We start from the raw sequence: 7,136 nt of genomic DNA, 5'->3' as shown, positions 1-7,136 counted from the left end.
TCATATTCCAAGCCCTTCGATCCCTCAGTGTAGAAGCTGCCAGATCCTGGGTTATCCTGATTGTGTTTCCACAATATTCAAATTCTTTCTTCCTGGCTGCTTATAATATTCTCTCCTTAATCTGGAAATTCTGGAACCTGGCTATAATATTCCTAGGAGTTTTCTTTTTGGGATCTTTTTCAGGAGGTGATCGGTGGATTCTTTCGACCTCTATTTTGCCCTCTGGTACTAAAACATCAGGGCAGTTTTCTTTGAGAACTTCCTGGAGGATGCTTTCTAGGTTCTTATTTTGGTCATGCCTTTCAGGCAGTCCAATAATTTTTAAATCATCTCTCCTGGATCTATTTTCCAGGTCAGTGGTTTTTCCCATGAGATATTTCACATTGCCTTCTATTCTGTCATTTGTTTGGATCTGTTTAACAGCATCTTGATTTCTCATAAAGTCATTAGCTTCCATTTGCTCCAATCTAATTCTGAAGCAATGATTCTCCTCATTGAGTTTTTGAGATTCTTTTTCCATCAGGCAAATTTGGCTTTTTAAGGCATTCTTCTCCTCATTGCCTTTTTGGGCCTCCTTTGCCATTTGAGTCAGTCTGTTTTTTAAGGTATTATTTTCCTCAGTCAGGCTGTTGACTCTCATTTCATAATCTTCTTGCATTGTTCTCATTTCTCTTCCCAATTTTTCCTCTACTTCTCTTGTTTGGTTTTCAAAATCTTTCTTAAGGTCCTCTATGGCCTGTAACCAGCTTGTATTTTCTTTTGAAGCTTTTGGTGCAGGAGTTCTGACTTCACTGTTTTCCTCCTGTTCCATGCTTTGCTCATTTTTGTCCCCAAAATAGGAGTGTATTGTTGGAATCTTCTGTCTGCTTTGTTTCCTTTGCCTGCTCATTTTGCCACTCAATTACTTGACTTATGGGCTTTTTGCCACAGTAGGACTCTGCCACCAGACAGGGGAGCTTTCGTCCCAAACGCTGGGGTTTTCTCAGCTGCCGGAGGTATTAGATGGGTGCCCTCTCTGAGGTCTCCACATGCTCTGGCAAGCTGGACATACACCCCAGAACCTCCACCCTAGACTGCAATCCAGATCCAAGCAGGTTAAAGCAAGAGCGATTACCCCTCAGACTGGTGCTTGGTCCCCCTACACTCTGCAGGCCAAGAGCTGAAGCTGCCACATGGCGCTGGCTGGCTGTGCCGGTGCCTCAAGGGCTTTTCGCCTTGGGGGTAAAAGCCACACACTCCCACTTACTGGTCCCAAAGTCCAGATTGTACTGACCTCTCACTTTGTCCTTTGTGTCTATGTGTTGATAAATCTGGAAACGGCCACAGCTGCTGCTGATCTGGAATCCCTCTGGCCGGCGGCTGGTCAGGCCCACCCTGGGGCTAAAGCCCCCGCATGGGGCTGCGCTCAGCTCCCAGAGCGCTGTGCTGGATTTCTTCTGGCCTGCCAGGCTGTCCTCAGAGGGAGGTTAGCTTCTCTGTGTCATTTTGTGGGTTCTGCAGCTCCAAAGTTTGTTTAGGGTCCCCTTTTTACATGGATTGGGCAGGGTGGAAGCTGGAGCTGTGGGAAGGTCGTGCTTCTACTCCGCCATCTTGGCTCCGCCCCCCTAATACCAACATTTTCACAAGAGAATTCATTATCTTTCCCCTGAAACTCATTCATCTTCTGAACTTCCCTATCACTATCTGGGACAGTACCACCCTTCCCCAAGCACCCTGAGTTATTGTATTAGTATTGTATTGTACCACCCTAGCACATCCAGGATGGCCAGCTGACACAGCTTCTTTCATCTACTTTTAAAGAAAAGACTGATCAAAAAGAGGTTAACAATCCTACTTTTAATTACATTCACTAGATCCGTGGAAAGGTCGGCACCTTGAACTTGGTGAAAATACAGAGAAAATACAAGCAGAGAAATTAGCACAAAGACCAACAGACAGGGCTCCAACTATCTGAGTAAAGCAATATTGTTATTCACTTTACTTACATCACTGGATTGGGAGAGCGCAGATGGGGGGCACTGAGCATATGGCTACTCATAGTCTTGACCAGGAAATCAAAAGATCCTTCTTGTGAGCAAACCCTCAAAGCAAAACACCAATCTCCCAGAATATATAACAAAGACTCAGCATCTGATTGGCTGAGTGCCGAGGAGCTTGAAAATCCTCGTGCTTCAATACTTAATTGGAAACTCCCCATAGTCCAGAGCCTGATTACCTCTGGAGCAAGACTCTAGGTACCTATTAAAGGACAGGGAAGTTCTTCAAATTCCCTTAACATTACAGCTGTAACCTCAAATACATCCTCTGACAATTGAGCTTATGCCATATCTTTCCTGAAGTCAAGATTCCCACTTCCTAGTCACCAGCTTAAAACCATTCAATCTTCCCAATTGTTCAAGTTCTCCAAGTTGTGTTCTCTTCCCTCTCTAGAATGAAAGCTCTCTTAGGGGAAAGACTGTTTTTTTCTTGTTTTATTTTTAAATTCAGTTTTTAGCACAGTACCTGGCACAGAGTAAGCACTCAATAAATGCCATATCTATCTACCTGACTGTTTGCATGTCTGTCTATTGCGAGGGTGTGACAAGTAACTTTAACAATCAGCTCCCTAAAAAATTTTATGTATAGTTTAATTTTTACTATCATCATCTCCTCTGTCACTTTAAGAAGTCTAGATAATCAATAAAGCAATAAATCAAGCTCTGAGTTCTAGCATTTGCCAAATTCTGAAATGTAAATGCTCCTCATTCTGAAAATTTAACAATTGTTTCTTAAGAACCAATTCAAGCCACCTGAAGCACACCACTAGATGTATGGATGTATGGAACTAGCTAGCTAGCTTTGGCCATTTCATTGTCATTGAGGAAAATTGCAGTCTTTGTGAGCTAAAGGTATAATGCAGTATCCTGAAAGATTTAGGCCAGAAGATATTTATCTATGTATTTGTATACCATCTATGTATATATCCATTATCCTCACTCTCCCTCAGCAACCATATCCAATCAGTAGCCAAGTGGGTAATTCCTACCTACACGGCAACTCCAGCAGGCATCCTTTTCTTTCTACTCACATAACATCACCACTTCTTGCCTGGTCTATTACTATAACCTTCTAATCAGTTTCCATGCTTCAAGTAATTTTCACTCCATTCCATGCTCCAATGAACTGTCAAAGGGATTTTCCTATATCACAGTTCTAATGAAATTATTCTCACCTTCAGTAAACTCCAGTGTCGCCCTTGTATATCTAGAATCTAATCCAAATAATTCTGTCACTTAATACCATTCGTAACCTGGCTAAAATTTTAGCCTTCTAGTCTTATCATATATTATTCTGCTTTGGGTACTCTATAGTCCAGGCATATTCCAGGATGTTCTTCACACATGACATTTCATTTTCCATCTATAAGCCTTTGCAAACCTGTCATTCAAGCCTGGAATGAAATCCATATTCACCTTTGCTTCTTAGGATTTCAGTTTCCACTGAAGCTAACATGACAGCTCTTCCTACCTGAGGTCTTTCCTGAGAGCAGTCCCTCCACAAGTTCAAGGGAGCTTGCACCTTCCCCCAATTAGCTTGCATCTTGCTAATATTCTGTGTATAATTAGATATGTACATGTTAAATCTACCAATAAGATTTAAGTTCCTGGAAGGAAGAGGCATTTTTATTATGGTACTTGTATCCCTACTACATGGTCTAGGGTCTCACACATAGTAGGTACTTAATAAATACTTGTTGAGCAATTCATTAATACGGATGAAAATAGAACATTCTTTCAGGTACATTGTATGTTGAAAAAGGATAGTGCAGCATCTAAATCTTTTGTCCGTCTTATATCTGAATCTTAGTAGTACATTCCAACCTATTCCAAAGCCTATGTTTATTGGACTTTATTATATGTGACAACTCACTCACTGGTAAGGGAGGTATAATGGAGCCAAGTAAAAAATAAACAGGAATTCAGACTAAATCGGTTTCATCAAAATTACTTCTTGAACCCTTATTCATATCCCATGAGATATGATGCAGGTTAAGAATAAATAGAAGGATATGACCACAACTACAAAACACTTTTCACATGAATAAAGTCAGATCTAACTAATTCGAAAAACATCAATTGCTCGTGGCTGGGTCAAGCTAATATTATAAAAATGACAATTTTACCTAAATTAAATTACATATTTAGTGCCATACCAATCAATTTACCAAAAAATTACTTTATAGAGCTAGAAAAAATAGTGACAAAATTCATTTGGAGGAACAAAAGGTATATAATATCAAGGGAATTAATGAAAAGAAATGCTAGGGAAGGTGGTCTAGCCATACCAAATTTTAATCTGTATTATAAAGCAGCAGTCATCAAAACTACTTCGTACTGGTTGAGGAACAGAGCAGTGGATCAATGGAATAGATTGGGCACATGAGATTCAGCAGTCAATGACTGTAGTAATCTACTTTTTGATAAACCCAAAGACCCCAGTTTTTGGGATAAGAACTCAGTATTTGACAAAAACTGCTGGGAAAACTGGAATATACTATGGCAGAAACTGGACATAGACCATTATCTAACACCATATACCAAAATCAAGTCTAAATGGGTGCATGATCTAGGTATAAAGGATGACACTGTAAGCAATCTGGGAAAGCAAGGAATAGTTTACCTGTCAGATTTATGGAGAGGGGAAGACTTTATGACCAAACAAGAATTAGAGAGTATTATAAAATGCAAAATGTATAATTTTCACTACATGAAATTGAAAAGTTTCTGTACAAACAAAGCCAGTGTGACCAAGATTAAGAGGGAAGTGAAAAATTGGGAAAGAATTTTTACAACCAATGTCTCTGATAAAGGCCTCAACTCTAAAATATACAGAGAATTGAGTCAAATCTATAAGAATACAAGTCATTCCACAATTGATAAATGGTCAAAGGATATGAACAGGCAGTTTTCAGATGAAGAAATTAAATATATCTATAAGCATATGAAAAAATGCTCTAAATCACTATTGATTGGAGAAATGCAAATCAAAACAACTCTGAGATACCACATCTCACCAGTCAGATTGGCTAAGATGACAAAACAGGAAAATGATAAATGCTGGAAAGGATGTGGAAAAATTGGAACATTAATGCATTGTTGGTGGAGTTGTGAACTGATTCAACCATTCTGGAGAGCAATCTGGAACTATGCCCAAAGGGCTATAAATAATTTCATATCCTTTGACCCACCATTACCACTTCTAGGGTTGTATCCCAAAGAGATCATAGAAATGGGAGGAAGACCTTCCATATGTACAAAAATATTTATAGCAGCTCTTTTTGTGGTGGCAAAGAATTGAAAATTAAGGGGATGCCCATCAATTGGGAAATGGCTAAACAAGTTGGGGTATATGAATGTAATGGCATATTATTATGCATTAAGAAACAAGAGCAGATGGATTTCATATTTACCTGGAGAGGTAAATGATGATGCTGAATAAGATGAGAGAGAACTGATGCTGAGTGAGAAGAGCAGAACCAGGAGAAATTTGTACACAATTACAGACACAACGTATTGTGACAACCAACTTTGATAGATTGGACTCTTCTCAGCAATGTAGGGTTATAAGTCAACTCCAAAAGAGTCATGATGGAGAGAGATGTCTACATTCAGAGAAAGAACTAGAAAGAACAGAGTTTGAATGCAGATTGAAGCAAACTACCTGCTCTCTGTCTTTTTCTTCTTTGGTTTTGTTTCCTCTTTCCCATTGTTCATTCCATCCAATACAATCCTTCTTTATAACCTGACTAATGTCTAATGTGAAAGTATGTGAAGATCCTATACTTTATTGTATGCCGCCATGGCGGGGGGAGGCGGGGAAGGAGGGGGAGAAAATTTGAAATTCAAGGAATTGAATCTTGTAAACTAAAAGTAAACTAACAAATTAATAAAGACCAAAAAATTAAAAAAAAAATAAATAGAGGGAATATAATGCTCTAAGACAATTCCGAAAGATTCATGATGGAAAATATTATCCATATCCAGAGAAAGAACTATGGAGTCTGAATGCAGATCAAAGGATACTATTTTCAACTTTGTTGTTGTTGATGTTGTTTCTTTCTCTTGGTTTGCCTTTTGTTCTGATTGTTCTTTCTACTAATGTGGAAATATGTTTAATATGATTGTACACTTATAACCTGTATCAGATTATTTGCCATCTTGGGGAGGGGGGATGATAGGGAGGGAGAGAGAAAAAAAGTTTGGAACTCAAAATCTTATAAAAGTGAACATTGAAAACTTTCTTTACATGAAATTGGAAAAAAATAAAATACTATTAAAAAAAAAGAATAAATAGAAGGAAAGATAGCATTTTACAGGTTTAACTCTGCAGAATACCTGGTCCCTGGGTAAAGTATTAATTTTGCCCATTCACAAAAGCAAAATTTGGGAGAAATGAATAAAAGAAAACATCTGATCTCCACATTGAAGGAAATTTATGAAATAAATGTCAAAGTCTGACTAAGATTGCTAAAGTCATCTGGAACCAGTTCCTTCATGTTTCCAACAGCTGATTGTTAAATTTTCAGGAATTTTGCAAGTTGTTGTTGGTAAGTAAAGCTGGTGTGCAATTCAATCAGTTCCTGCAAAAGTAATGTTATTTATTGCTTTAAATTGCTTGTATCAACCACAGCTTTTTCCACCAAGAGGATCAAAGTTAATGATGGGAGGGGGATTTTGTTGTTGTCTTTTTATCTCTGTATGTAGAGCAGTGCCTAGAATTTAGAAGGTGCCTAAGAAATGCTTATTGCAAGAAAATAAGAGTGTTTACATCTGGTGTTGAACAAGGCTATTGCAGTTTATTAAGAGTTTTGAGGCAAGCTTGCCCTCTTGTGACCAAATGAGGTAATAGTTTTAGTCAGTCATGTATCCAAATAATTTTGATTAATTATAAACCCCTTTTTGGTGGGTTTTGTTTAGCATATGAGACAACTCACTTGCTGTTAAGAGAGGCATAACAGAACCAAATTAAATCCTTGATTTTCGGAGTGAAGCAAGAAATTAATCCTTCCTTCCTTCCTTCTTTCTTTCTTTTTCTTTCTTTCTTTCTCTCTCTTTCTTTCTTTCTTTCTTTCTTTCTTTCTTTCTTTCTTTCTTTCT

At 38.2% G+C, this 7,136-nt stretch overlaps 1 pseudogene; it reads left to right on the top strand.

Annotated features, from left to right (window-relative positions):
- The first annotated feature begins 1,393 nt into the window (after positions 1-1,393).
- Positions 1,394-7,136, top strand: part of LOC138176689 (E3 SUMO-protein ligase KIAA1586-like) — a 7,415-nt pseudogene continuing 1,672 nt past the window's right edge.

This window comes from Petaurus breviceps, unplaced genomic scaffold (assembly GCF_028583685.1).
Source record: "Petaurus breviceps papuanus isolate PSGF00001 unplaced genomic scaffold, PetGlider_PUasm1.0 90133, whole genome shotgun sequence".
NCBI classification, from domain to species: domain Eukaryota; kingdom Metazoa; phylum Chordata; class Mammalia; order Diprotodontia; family Petauridae; genus Petaurus; species Petaurus breviceps.
Note: the sequence above shows the minus strand (reverse complement) of the source record. Positions and strands in the feature narration are given on the sequence as shown.